Genomic DNA, 14,490 nt, shown 5'->3' with positions numbered 1-14,490 from the left:
GCCCACCCCCCAGTGGCGGTCCCGCCCCCGGGCGACGGGCCCGGACCGGCCGCCCCCGCGTGGGAGCCCGGTCCCGGGGTCCCGGCTGGGCCGCCCCGCTGCCAGCGCTGCCGCCGCCGCCGGCGCACCCGGCGGAGCCGCGAGCGCAGTCCCGAACCCGGGCCCGCTAGCGAGGGAGGGCCGGGAGCACGTCGCCATGGCAACGGGCAGCCTCTGCGCGGTAAGCGGAGGGGCGGGGGGAGAAGCGCCGCGTCAGGAGCGGGGCGCGGGGCTGCCCGGGACGCGGTCCCCATCTCCCGGGACAGGGTGCGGAGCTGCCCGGGCAGGATGGACACCTCTGCGGCATGAGACCCCCCTGCAGTGCTGCCTCCAGCTCTGGGGCCTCAGCACAGGAGAGACACGGAGCTGCTGGAGCGGGGCCAGAGGAGGCCCCGGAGATGCTGGGAGGGCTGGAGCCCCTCTGCTGGGAGGACGGGCTGAGAGAGTTGGGGGGGTTCAGCCTGGAGAAGAGAAGGCTCCGTGGAGACCTTGGAGCCCCTTCCAGTCCCTCAAGGGGCTCCAGGAAAGCTGGGCAGGGACTCTGGATGAGGGAGGGGAGCCATGGGACGAGGGGGAAGGGGTTTCCACTGCAAGAGGGGAGACTGAGCTGAGATCTTGGGCAGAAATTCTTGGCTGTGAGGGCGGTGAGCCCCTGGCCCAGGTTGCCCAGAGAAGCTGTGGCTGCCCCATCCCTGGAGGGGTTCAAGGCCAGGTTGGCCGGGGCTTGGAGCAAGCTGGGCTGGTGGGAGGTGTCCCTGCCCAGGGCAGGGGGTGGCACTGGGTGGCCTTTAAGGTCCCTTCCCACCCAAACCATTCTGTGATTCTGTCTACCAGGACAGGGTGCCCATCTTCCAGGCAGGGTGTGGAGCTGCCTTGGGGAACGGTGCAGTTCCCTGGTGGGGTGCAGAGCCCAGCGGCGGTGAGCAGAGCTCTGCAGCAGGACCCACGGTGGCTCTGCCCATGCCCTGCTCCTGCTGCTGCGGTTGAGAGTAGAGCTGGCACTGGTGGCCTCATGCATTTTGGGAAAAACTGGCAGTGTTGAGGACGAACAGGCAGAGCCATGGGAGCATCTGTGGTAGAGGTGTTTCATGTTGTTTCTCTTTAGGATTTGTACTAGGGATTGTAGAGGAGCGGTGGTAGCCTGAGCTATGTAAGAGGTCACGAGTACTACGCTTACTGTCCTATTTAGTGTCTCTACACATCTTGCACTCCACAAATTAGTATATTGTGCATTAAATAAGTTACAATCTCAAAATGTCACTTTTATAGAGAATACTCAATATGCATATTTCTAACTGGGACCCGTAAAGCTCAATCCTTAGCCCAGTGCTAGCATTTTATCAACAACAACAAGAAAGTTTTTCTCTGAGGTGCGTTTTATTAGTGTTGCCTTTTAGGTGATCCCTGGCATGCCTGAAGTAGCTAGTCCTAGCTGCGGCAGTTATGGCGCAGGATACAGTACGTTATGGTAGCTCCTGTGTTTCTATTTGTGTTCTAGTTGTGCGCGCAATTTCTGCGGAGATCAAGGCTTCCTTTTCCTCCAGGCTCCCTTTTCCTAGCTCTTCATCAATTTGTTGATCTCATCACATCTCTCAGGCCTGGAAATGATGTTTTAATTTAGTTACAGGTTAAGACTTAACAGGGAATGCTAGCCCATCCTGCTGGCACTTCGGATCCTGCAGGATTTCCAATTATGCTAGCAGCCTGAGAATTATGATGGAACAAAACACGTGTCAGCAAGTTGGGGAGTGGCCACTGAACTCACTGCATCCAGCCATCCCAGGAAGTCCCTTCCAGTCCCACGTTTCTATACCCGTAACAATCTTCTGTGCAAGCTCTGTGAGCTGACTCTGAAACACGATCCGGGCCTCTTGGGTTTAACACAAGAACACAGACCCAAATAGCTGGTGGTTTTGGGGGAGTCAGGGAGCTGGGAGATTAGTTTCCTGTCCTCAGCACCACATGTGTGCTCTGGGGAGGGAGTCTTTCTGTCAGATTTCCTTGGTGAAGGATGAGAAGGTGGTGTGCAGCCATCCTTGGGTCGGTGTGCCCAAACCCTTGCTGCCACAGGTAGAAAATCCTGTAATCACTCGTCATTTTATCAGGCTCTAGTTTAGAAGCAAATGGGAATTTTGCTTCTATATCCTTCCTAGTTTGGAAGGACGTTTTGGAGCCTGATTGCTGTAATACCTAGAAGTCTCCTCCAGATTTCATGTTGCCTGTATTAATGGCCAATTTATATCCATTTATTCTTGATTCGCAGTTAGTCTTAATCTGAAATTGTTCCTTTACTTTTCTGGCACTGACTCCAAGTGTACAAGCGGACAGATTTATCACCCCTTGGTCTGTGCTTTGCCAGACTAAGGCTGGCTAAGCAAGTTGTGCTAGTGGGAAGTAGAAAGCTTTTAAATACGTTTCGGAGGGGGGGGGTGGATGCTGTGTGTGAAGAGTGTGCTGTCATAAACCTGTCACTTCCCCCTGGTTTGGACATCTTCAGGCTGACACAGGGAGGACGTGCCTCTTCCCTGGGGTGATGGCCAAGCTTCCCCTGCCCGCTCTCTCCTCCCACTCCTCTGAGGGTTCCCCCGGGGCTCTGCACCACATTCAAAGCTTGTGAGGAATGCACAACTCACCCCAAATAACAGAAAACACATAGCGGAGCAGCACAGGCATCTAGGGGCCCCATGCTGCTCCCACCCCCAGCCGGGCGGGCGGTCTGAGGAGAGGGGGGTACGTAATGAAAAGCATTTGCTGCAGCAGCTATCTATAGTCTTTTGTGTTTGGGAGTGGGCAAGGGACAGGCGTGTCCCTGTCTGCCTGACCTCACGGCTGACGTCAGAGAGCCCCAGATGAGGAACAGGGAGGGCTCCAGAGAGAGGAGCACAGCCAGGCTGCCCAGCATGGAAGGTGAGGCACCAGCACCGTTAAATGAGAGAAGAGATAAAACGGGAGGGATTGTGCCCACAGAAGTCCTCTGTATCCACAGTATCGAGACTCTGGCTCCAAACAAGGCGGGCCGAAGAAGTTTCGGTCTTTCTATGGGCTGGCTCAGCAACACAAAATCTGTGCTTCTGATCTACGACAAGCATTTTCCCTTAGCTGTTCTGCTTTCTTAAACACTTGGGTGCGTGCTGAAGGTTGTCAGCTGCAGCACGGTCTCTCTATCAGCGCCTGGGAAGCAGTTCTAGGAATGATAAGAAGGTTACAGATCTGTGTTGTGCTAAGCAGTAGGACTGTGCCTTAAAAATACTGCTAACCCAAAATATTTGGTTCTAACGCTACCGATATTGTCCTGTTGCTCCCAGTCATTGCAAGAGTGGAGGGCTAGTTTCATCTGCCAATCTAGGACAATGTGGTAAGAATTGGATCCAGGAGAACATATGGTATGAGTCTCAGATCTCCATCGTTTTATTGTAATGTAATACCACATAGAGGCCTCAATGACAAGGCAAGGCCTTGTCAGGCTAAGGCCAGTGCAGCAAAATGTAGAAGAACAGAACTTGTAAGTCTTATATGCACACGGAAGTCGTGAGCGTCCAACCTAAATACTTCAGAAAATCCATCTGTGCCATCAAAGAGGCTATCATTAACAAAACAAGATGCAATCACAGGATCACAGAATGGTTTGACTTGGAGGAGACCTTTAAAGATCACCTAGTCCACCATCCCTGCCATGACCATCTTTCACTGGATCAGGTTGCTTAAAGCCCCGTCCAAACACTTGAAACACAGTCACAGGAACCGACTTCCTAGTCGTTGGCAAGAATGTAAACATCTCAAGAAAAAAAATATTATCCATCACTTTTCAAGGAAGATATTGTGATTTTCTTATTCTTTGGTGTTCAGTGGAATCTTTTCTCCTTCAAAAAGAGTGATGGAAAGGACATTTAGAAGATATCCTTAGAGACTAATGGCGGTGATGTTGGAAGTAGAGTTCAGAAACAATCATCCTGTGTCTTATCACAGGAGCTAGGAAGTGCAGGAAACACCTGTGAGGACTTACCGGTTTTTTTACCGCCCTGTACAGACTGGGCAGTAGAGAAGGGGGAACTGAGGTAAGGATATGGCTAAAATACTATCCTGGAGGGATAACATTTGCACTGGTATTACAATGGACTTAGATTTGTGAATCAGCAAGGAGGGTGAAAAGAACCAGCTGAGGAGATGTGAGGACAAAGAATGTTGAGGTGGGGTTTTGTTTTCCTTTTGTTTTTGTTTTGCAGAGATCTTGGACCAAAGGATCTTGGGGAATTACCGGTGCACTGATATTTATAGGATGAAAATGACATGTCTTGTGAAACCGTTGGACGCTTAATACAGTATCAGCCCTAAGCAAAATAGTGGAAGGGTTGACCGCAAATTGATGATTGCCGTTAACTATGCAACCAATATACATTTCTGAGCGAGATAATTATATGTCTGTTTGGAATACCACCAGTGGAGATATGTTGATATCCTAGGAGGTTTGCTTCCCTGTTTTATTCCCACGTAATACTGTGGTCTTTTAAAATCTCCTCGTTAATAATTCAGAACTTCGTTAAATGATGTTGTCCATTCCACGTTTAAGGGCAAGAGCTTGACCTTAGGCACTGCTATGATCAACTCTTTCTGAAAAACTACCAGAGCCTTCCGAAAAATGACTTGAAGTCTTCTCCTTGCAGATGGATGCTCATACGCTTCACATCAAGTGATACCGACTCCCACTCTGCCTTTCATCTACTTGGTGGGAGGCACTCTTCATCTCGTACCCACCACAGAGTTCCTGTACTACCTGCTGCTTTCCGCATTTTAAGTAACACATTACCAAGTATATCATCTGTTGCATTTACATTCAGTGATTCCCTACATTTTGTGAATAAACGTGAATTGGGGTAAAGCACCCGTGATACTTCTGATAAACTCATATGGCACTTTATGCTGTATTGCACTTGTGTTTGTGCTGTTCAGAGATCTTATCATATCATCTCAATTTGCTTTTTCTCTCTGAACAGGTCAAACTCCAGTTTGAGTTACTGTCCAGTGTGGATTTTTTTCAAAGCAATATGAGCAAGATAGGAGCCTTTAGCTTCCATTGAAAGAAGTTTCAAAAGTAACCTTTCTGCCTGTGTTTAGGGGCCTGATGTACGGGGGTGCTTCTCCTCCAGCTGCTTTAATCAGCAGACTCCAGCCTCCCTCCTCAGACTTCCCTTTGTATTTTAGAGAAAAAGACCCTGCCTTGTTCTTCTATCCAAGTGCAACAATTATACACTGTCTGTTTCACAGTTTCTTTGGTGACTTGAAAGCCTTAAAAAACCTGGCTCTTATACTGTTTCCTCTTCTAATTTGTGTCTCAGTTCCCCATCTGTAAAATGAGGATAAGACCAAATTTCATTCCTTCAAGAGGGCAAGCTTGAGGAAAAAAAAAAAAAGAATTTTGGCACATCACAGATAGATAAGGGATCTGTGTAAGGCATTTGTCAGCAGTATATTGAAGAGCTGATTAAACTGCGCAGCAATTCCTCAACTTTTGACTTAAACTCTGTTGGTGTATTTTACAATAGATGATTGTCAGCCAGCAGGGTTGTTTCTAGGAGAACCACAGAGCAGTTCACGGTTACAGATTGGTGGCTGTGTCCTGGCGAGCAGGAATAAAAGGATTTATTCCATTAGATAACCAATAGAATATGAGTTCTCAGATTGATGAAATAGCTAGACCAAAAGAGTGCATAAAAAGGACAACAGCATAGCATAGCATAGAATAGTTCAGTTGGAAAAGAGAGCCAGGGAGAATCTCCATCCCTTACTGGATGTTGGGGAGAAAGTTGCAACCAATGACGAGGAGAAGGCTGAGATACTGAATGCCTTCTTTGCCTCCGCCTTCAATAGTCAGGCCAGCTATCCCCAGGGTGTTCGGCCTCCTGAGCTGGAAGATAAGGATGGAGAGCAGAACAACCCACCCATAATCCAGGAGGAAGGAGTCGATGATCTGCTTCTGCACCGAGACGTACGTAAGTCTAGGGGGCTGGATGGGATTCACCCAAGAGTACTCAGGGAGCTGGCGGGAGAGCTCACCAAGCCTCTCTCCATCATTTATCAACAATCCTGGTCAACAGGGCAGGTACCAGATGACTGGAGGGTGGCTAATGTGACGCCCATCTACAAGAAGGGTCAGAAGGAGGATCTGGGGAACTAGAGGCCTGTGAGCCTGACGTCGGTACCAGGGAAGATCATGGAGAGGATCATCTTGAGTGAGCTCTCACGGCAAGTGCAGGGCAGCCATGGAATCAGGGCCAGCCAGCATGGCTTTAGGAAAGGGAGGTCCTGCTTAACCAACCTGATCTCTCTCTATGACCATGTGAGCCGCCTGCTGGATGCGGGGAAGGCTGTGGACGTTGTCTATCTGGACTTTGGGAAGGCCTTTGACACCGTCCCCCACAGCATTGTCCTGGAGAAGCTGGTGAATCGTGGCATAGACAAGTGTACTCTTTGCTGGGCTAAAAACTGGCTGGATGGCCGTGCCCAGAGAGTTGTGATGAATGGGGTGAAATCCTCTTGGCGGCCGGTCACCAGTGGTGTCCCTCAGGGCTCAGTTTTGGGGCCAGTTTTGTTTAAAATCTTTATCAATGATCTGGATGAGGGGATTGAGTGCACCCTCAGTAGGTTTGCAGATGACACCAAGCTAGGTGGGAGTGTTGATCTGCTTGAGGGAAGGAAGGCTCTACAGAGGGCCCTGGACAGGCTGGAGGGATGGGCCAAGGCCAATTGGATGAGGTTTAATAAGGCCAAGGGCCGGGTCCTGCATTTTGGTCACAACAACCCCAAGCAACGCCAGGGGCTTGGGAAAGAGTGGCTGGAAAGCTGCCCCGCAGAAAAGGACCTGGGGGTGCTGGTGGCCGGCCAGCTTAACATGAGCCAGCAGTGTGCCCAGGTGGCCAAGAAGGCCAACAGCATTCTGGCTTGTATGAGGAATAGCGTGGCCAGCAGGAGCAGGGAAGTGACCGTGCCTCTGTACTCGGCACTGGTGAGGCCTCACCTGGAGTACTGTGTTCAGTTCTGGGCCCCTCTGTACAAGAGGGACCTTGAAGTGCTGCAGCGTGTCCAGAGGAGAGCTACCAGGCTGGGGAGGGGTCTGGAGACCAAGTCCTATGAGGAGAGGCTGAGGGAGCTGGGCATGTTTAGCTTGGAGAAGAGGAGGCTGAGGGGAGACCTCACTGCCCTCCACAACTCCCTGAAAGGAGGTTGGAGAGAGGTGGGTGTTGGCCTCTTCTCCCAGGTGAATAATGACAGGACCAGAGGAAATGGTCTGCAGCTGCGGCAGGGGAGGTTTAGATTAGATATTAGGAAGAATTACTTCACTGAAAGAGTGGTCAGGCACTGGAACGGCCTGCCCAGGGAGGTGGTTGAGTCACCATCCCTAGAGGTGTTTAAGAAACACCTAGATGTGGCACTTCAGGGCATGCTCTAGTGCCAGAGATTGTAGGTTGTTTGATTGGACTCGATGATCTTAAGGGTCCTTTCCAACCATGAAGATTCTGTGATTCTGTGTGAAGGGACCTACAACAAACATCTAGTCCAACTGAAAAGAAGGATCGGTATTATATATGTATATTTCATTAGTATAATGATTACTGGCGTAATCTCAGTGTTCTGGGATCAGCATTTCAAACCCATTCTGGTTAAAAGTTGAAAGCAGTTCTGGTTTGAGGTCTCTCCTATATTCAGAGATTGAAGACACAGAGTTTTAAATGGTTGTAAAATTAACCAGTATGGAACTACAACAGGACTTTCAGAAAACAAAGTCCAATCTGTATTTGGACTGTGAGTAAATTTTGTCAGGGTCCCAGGTACGTGACGCCTTCTGTGTTGGCTGGCAGGTGACGTTATTTTTTACCAATTTTCCTGCTGTTTCAAGGATCAGCAGTGTTATAGTGCCATGTTTGCCAGCAGACACAGTGCTGCTTTCCCCAAATTAGAATTCCCCATCTACATGATGTTAAAACCAGAGTTGCGTTCACCAGTTTCCTCCTAAGAGGCTCAGATGAACAGGACTAGCCAAGGGAAAGTATCTCTCTGGTGTCCTAACCCCGAGTTCTGCAACTTCCCATTCTCTCAGCTTCATCTTGCTGTTATCTCTGCTCCCAAGAACTCATAACCTAACACAGACATCTAACCAGTCTCCAGGAAGTCTCTGGTCCATGAATTTGGCCTTGTTTACAGCATCTGGGCCACGATGTCATCACTTTGGGGCCCCACACATAGATGGCAAGGGAGGAAACAATATAAATTATGCTGGCCCCTGCTTTCTTGTGGTGAGATCTGTACTTGCCAGAAACTTCTAGCCTTTGTTTTGGGCTGGGGATGGGTTTCATAATGGAGAGGGAGGCACCTTCTATTCTGAGTGGAGAAATCAGTACCAAGGAAGGTTTTAATTATCTGCCATCAGTGCCGAGCAGCCAGGCTGCCTGCAGTTGCAGGAGACGATGAACAGTGCAGTCGTGGTCCAGTCTATTACAGCAAGAAGGGGCTGCAGGAATGGAGCCCCTTATCACCCCACGGGAAAGGGGTTCTTGTTGGAGGGTGAGACCAATTCTTAGTAAGATCCAGGATGAAGCTCTTCCCAATAGAGGACTCCCTCTGCCAGACTCGGAGCAACGGAGTAAAGCAAACACCAATTAGAAATGGAAGCACAACAGGCTTTTCTCACCTTTGTCCGGTCTCTCAACTCTGCCTGAGGGGACATTGTACTATGGAGAATGGTACTCTGGGCTTGCCCGTCTAACCTGTCCCAAGGACTGACGTACAGCTTGGGCTACTGCTGTTCATAACCCGGCAGGGAATGGTGCAGATGCGTGGAAGATGTTCCTGTCTTCATTTTTATGCTTTGCCTTGCAACCATGCTCTTTTCCTCCAGGGCGGCCTGGTACAGTCCAGCGCGTTGGGGTCCTGCTGTGAAAATTATCTGCTCAGCATTTTTCAAATGCTTTGAGGGAGGGTTCTTGTTTATGTGCCATTCATACTTTTTTATTCCTCCTGTCTTGCTGATGCTAATTCTCCATCTTGTTAGCCTTATCTGTTAGTGGTTCACGTTACCTTTGCTAGATCATTTCTCTGCCTTGTTTTTGCTTTCCCATTGTAAATGTAAATCTAAATCCTGCATCCCTATTGCAAGAGCTGCTACTTCCTTCCCTCCCCCCTTAGTTTGATTAATATTTCCTTCCATCTTTTCTGCTTACTCAGCGGGTCGTGTTGCTGATTTTAACATCACCTTGTCTTCTCCTGCTGTTTCTGAAATGCCCTCTGTAAAAAATGCATCTGTCACTGGCATCTTCATGGCCTCCCTGTCTCTGTCCCGAGGCCTTCAGAGACTTTGATGCCTTTATTTGTCATTTCTCAAGGTCTAAACTCCTGATGGATCATGTTGCTTGAATTGGGTCAGGTTGTGGGGGAATGCTGCCTCTTCCCCTACCCTGCTTCCTTCCCACTTTTCCTCTTCAGAGCAGTGCTGGGTTCAGCTTTTTTTGTGCTGCTGTCCCCAGGTCCACCCCTCCAGCTTTTCTCTCTTCTTTCATTTTCTTGCTCTTTCTCTTCTTCTGCTCACAGTCATAGAATCATAGAATCATAGGGCTGGAAGGGACCTCTGGAGATCATCCCGTACAACCCCCTGCCAGAGCAGGGTCACCCAGAGCAGGTGGCACAGGAACGTGTCCAGGTGGGTTTGGAATGTCTCCAGAGACGGAGACTCCACCACCTCTCTGGGCAGCCTGTGCCAGGGCTCTGCCACCCTCACAGGAAAGAAGTTCCTCCTCATGTTTAGGTGGAACTTCCTATGCTCAAGTTTGTGCTCGCTACCTCTGGCCCTGTCCCTGCGCACCACTGAAAAGAGCCTGGCCCCATCCTCCTGACACCCACCCTTTCAGTATTTATAAGTGTTGATAAGGTCCTCCCTCAGCCATCTTTTTTCCAGACTGAAGAGACCCAAGTCCCTCAGCCTTTCTTCCTAAGAGAGCTGTTCCAGTCCCCTCATCATCTTGGTAGCCCTTTGCTGTACCCTCTCCAGCAGTTCCCTGTCCTTCTGGAACCGGGGAGCCCAGAACTGGACCCAGTGCTCCAGACGCAGCCTCCCCAGGGCCGAGCAGAGGGTGAGGATGACCTCCCTCCACCTGCTGGCCACACTCTTCTTGATGCCCCCCAGGATGCCATTGGCCTTCCTGGCCACAAGGGCCCATGGCTGGCTCATGGTCATCCTGTTGCCCACCAGGACTCCCAGGTCTCTTTCAGCTGAGCTGCTCTCCAGCAGGTCAGCCCCCAACCTGGACTGGTGCAGGGGCTTATTGTTATAAGTCATCGCTCACACGTCTCCACTGGCTAATCCTCTTCATGCTCTGCTGTCCCCAACCCTTGATTCATTTTCCCCTTCTCTTCCATTAGAAGTTCAACCCTGGAAGTCCTCAGCCCATACACACTCCTGAGATCTCTTTCACCTCCTGCACGGGTATTAACAAACTCCCATAAACACTCTGAATTCTGCCACTTTACAGCTTTTCTTCCCACTATCATTTTGCCATCTTCCTAGTTTAAAATGGGAAGATTCAAAATTTTACTTACTCCCTTGTCCTCAATTTCAGGTCCCTTTAGCCTGTCTTAGCTCATTCCTCAAACTCTTTCTTCCTCCTGCTTTCAGTTCTTTCATTGTAAGAGCTCTTTGCTTCCTCCCACAGGAAAGGAAGAAGAAATAACCTTTCTCTTTACCTTGCTTTCATTCTTCTCCTCTTTCTTCTGCCCATCACAAATGCCGAAATTTCTTACCTACTTTATTCTGTCATTGTAATCCCGGGTAACGCATTCTGAGGATTTCAAGTGCAATTTAGGTGACTCCTTCATTGTTTGCTCTAGAAGGGAAGATGAAGTTTGTAGGTGGTACTTTTACAGCAAAGAGTGGGTTTGCGGCACAGTGGGCTCTGGCCTTCAGCCTCCAAGGCTGTGAGTGAGACATAAAACCTGTGATGCACAAAATCCCACAGGCACAAAGCAAGTGCTGTGAGATGTGTTGATTTTCTGTAAATGACACATACCTTATATTTTGCTTCTTTATTTGCTTGAGAAATAAATAATCAATAGTAAGCATAAAACAGAAGTCCTGTAGTTGTGTGTAATGTAGGTGCGGGATTACAGAATTACAGGGCTCCAAAAGCTGCATATTGTTCATTCTGCCCCATGGCTGTGGCAGAGGATGCTAAAGCCACTGCACATCCCGGTGTTTCTTAGATGGGTGATGTTGGATTTGTTGTCTCTCTAAGTGCAGATTTGGGCACGGGATGGGACAGACCTGGAAAGTGCTAAGAAGAGTCTTTCGCCTTTGACAGTAATGAAACCAGAAATTTTTATTCTTATTCTCAATTAGAATAGAATAGTTCCACTTGGAAGCGACCTACAATGATCATTTAGTCCAAGTGCCTCACCACTCCAGGGCTGACCAAAAGTTAAAGCATTAAGGCATTAAGGGCACTATCCAAATGCCTCTCTAGGAAGCCTGTTCCAGAGTTTGACCACCCTTTCTGTAAAGAAATACTTCCCAATGTCCAGTCTAAACCTCCCCTGATGCAGCTTTGAACCATTCCCCTGTGTCCTGTCCCTGGATACCAGGGAGAAGAGCTCAGCACCTCCCTCTCCACGTCTCTCCTCAGGAAGCTGTGGAGAGCAATGAAGTTGCCCCTCGGTCTCTTATTCTCCAGACTAGACGAACCCGGAGTCCTCAGCTACTCCTCATCAGCTTTGATGCTCTCCTCTGGGCGTGTTCAACATCCTTATTAAATTGTGGGGCCCAAAACTGCACACAGTGAGGTGAGGCCGCACCATCACAGCAGGATAATCACCTCTCTTGACCTTCTGGTTATACAGTGTTTAATGCCCCCCAGGATGCGGTTTGCCCTCTTGGTGCCGGGGCTCACCGCTGACTCACGTTGAGCCTGCTGCCAACCAACACCCCAAGTCCCTTTCTGCAGGGCTGCTCTCCAGACACTCCGCTTGCATTTTACACTTGTGTCCGGCATTACTCCATCCCAGAGGCAGAATCCAGCTTTTGTTTTTGTTAAATTTCATGCCATTGATGATTGCCCAATGCTCTGGTCTCTCTAGATCCCTCTGCAAGGCCTCATGTCTCTTGAGAGAGTCAACAGCACCTCCCAGTTTAGTTTCATCAGCAAACTTGCTAATGATGCATTCAACTCCTGCATCCAGATCGTTGATAAACGTATTGAACAGCACTGGCCCTAGGACTGAGCCCTGAGGAACACCACTGGTGACCAGTTGCCAGCCAGATGTAGCCCCATTCACTGCAGGCCTTTGAGCCCGGCCGTCCAGCCAGTTCTTCACCCAGCGCACCCTGTCCTTGCTCATCTCCCAGCTGGACACCTTGACCAGAAGGATACTGTGAAGAACAGTAACAAAAACCATACTAAAATCCAAAGTCATCTTGTCCAAGCCCCATGCTCATGCAGGATCAGCAAGCTATAGATCTTCTCGGTGAGCTTCTTTAGACTCATAGATGCAAATCAATTTGGCCTGTTGATTTAAAAAGCATTTATTATTGCTAGCCTACGGTCTATTATCTTCTAATGTTTTCATGTTGTCTCTCACACAAACGAAAGAGAATTTTGACCAACTATTTACTATCTCCAGGTGACAGACTGCCCTATTCTGGATTTCTTTTGTTCTTAGTTTACTTCAAAAACGAAAGCATGCCATTTTTATTAACTTTAGTGCTGTCAGGGTTTTATTCTTCCTTTTTCCCCTGGCTTCAGTTTTACATGACCTAGGAATTATGTCACTTAGAAATTATCTATTTCCCCTTACCAAGTGCCTCCTTTTCTATTTGCAGGATACATAATTGGCACGCCAAAAGCAGACATGTTCCCATAATTAAAGCTTTTTTTTTTTGCAATCCGTGGTAACGTAACACTGAATATTCTTATCCTTGAAAACCTCCAGTCCCTGAATCTTGTTGACCGTTTTGTTTCATTATGTCTTGCAATTAGAAGATCTACAGTCTAATTTCATGTGTAATCATGGATTTTATCTCCAGAACAGTAGGATTCCGATTAATCTGGGATACAGTTACTAGCATTCATAAATCATAAAACCACCGAAAGAGTACTGTGAATCAGTCTGTCATCTTGTAAAACACACGCCATAGAACTTCCCTGATTTATATTTTCCTTGACTTATTAATAAACGTTTGGGGAAAAAAAAAACACCAACTCCCCAAAAAAAACCCAAAACAAAGCAAAACCACACACAAACACTTTTTGATTCAGGAGTTACCAGTGACCAGAAATTCACAACATCGTTAGTTAAATTGTTCATACTGTTAATTACTTGGGCTGTACAAAGTTTGTATCCTGCTTTGGAGCTGAATTGGTCTGTTCTATAAGATTCTACCCAGAATACTTTTTAAGAAATCTCTTAGTAAATATAGGTACTGCATTAGATATTTACCAAATGTTTCACCTCTAACATGGTCAAATTGGTTAAAAATTGCTTCCACTATCAATTGCTGCAGTTATTTATGCCGTTCTTTCCATTCTGGGATGCAGAGGCAATGTAAGAACCAAATTAAAATTAAATTGTAATTGTTTCCAGCTGAGAAATAAGGATTTCCATACCTTTATTACTGCTAGCACCTGTGCTTTTGACATCATACTTCTCAGGCATAGGAGAACTTTTGTAACTTCTTTTTATGCAACTTCTTTTTCATTTTTGTAACTTCTAAGTTTATCTCTATTATCTTTTTCAAGGGGTTATTCGTACAGGGCAGTCTGGTGCCTTAGCCTCAGGTCAACAGCAACGACGACGACAGCAAACCAACCGAAAAACCTGGCTGAAATGGTAGACTGTTAAAACACGGAATGGGAGGCAGAGCGCCCGAGTACTGTACTGCTGCGTTAGGGAGTGCTGTAGCTTCGGAGGCAATACCAGGAGACACCTGCGCCAACGTGCTAGTATCCACCAACAGTGAGAAAACTCGCGATGCTTGAGCGGGCAGTGCTGGCTGTAAGGCGGTGGTTTGTAAGCGCCGTGGTGATATTTCAGTGATTCTGCGTGTGAGATGAGGAGAAGGCTGGAAAATCAAGAAGGCATCATGTAGATAATTGGGATAATGGGATTTATGTGGGATGATCGTGTCTATTACCTGTCCTGTTGCTGCCGATATACCTGCAGAGGTCTCTCTTGTTGCACTTCACATCTCTTGCCAGATTTGACTCCAGGTGGGCTTTGTCTTTCTCTCCTCCCTATCTGCTTGCTTGGATAACATCTCTGTATTCCTCATGGATTATCTGGCCCTTCTTCCATCTCACAGTGCCTCACAGTGGCCTGAGTGGTTTGTAGATATTTAAGAATCATTCGGTTGACTCATAAACCAAACTTACTTTCTTCCTTCTGGTAGCTTCCTTATGGCGCTTGAGGGTTATGTAA

The 14,490-nt window shown here is 48.1% G+C and overlaps 1 protein-coding gene across 1 annotated transcript in view; it reads left to right on the top strand.

The window, feature by feature from the left end:
* Positions 1 to 3: 3 nt before the first annotated feature.
* DCHS1 (dachsous cadherin-related 1) overlaps positions 4 to 14,490 on the top strand; it is a 78,930-nt gene continuing 64,443 nt past the window's right edge. Inside the window, exon 1 of the mRNA XM_063328947.1 lies at positions 4 to 220. The gene's annotated coding sequence lies outside the window, so the exon portion shown is untranslated. The remainder of the gene's footprint in view (positions 221 to 14,490) is intronic.

Source organism: Chroicocephalus ridibundus, chromosome 1 (assembly GCF_963924245.1).
Source record: "Chroicocephalus ridibundus chromosome 1, bChrRid1.1, whole genome shotgun sequence".
NCBI classification, from domain to species: Eukaryota; Metazoa; Chordata; class Aves; order Charadriiformes; family Laridae; genus Chroicocephalus; species Chroicocephalus ridibundus.
This window is presented reverse-complemented; position numbering and strand designations above follow the sequence as displayed.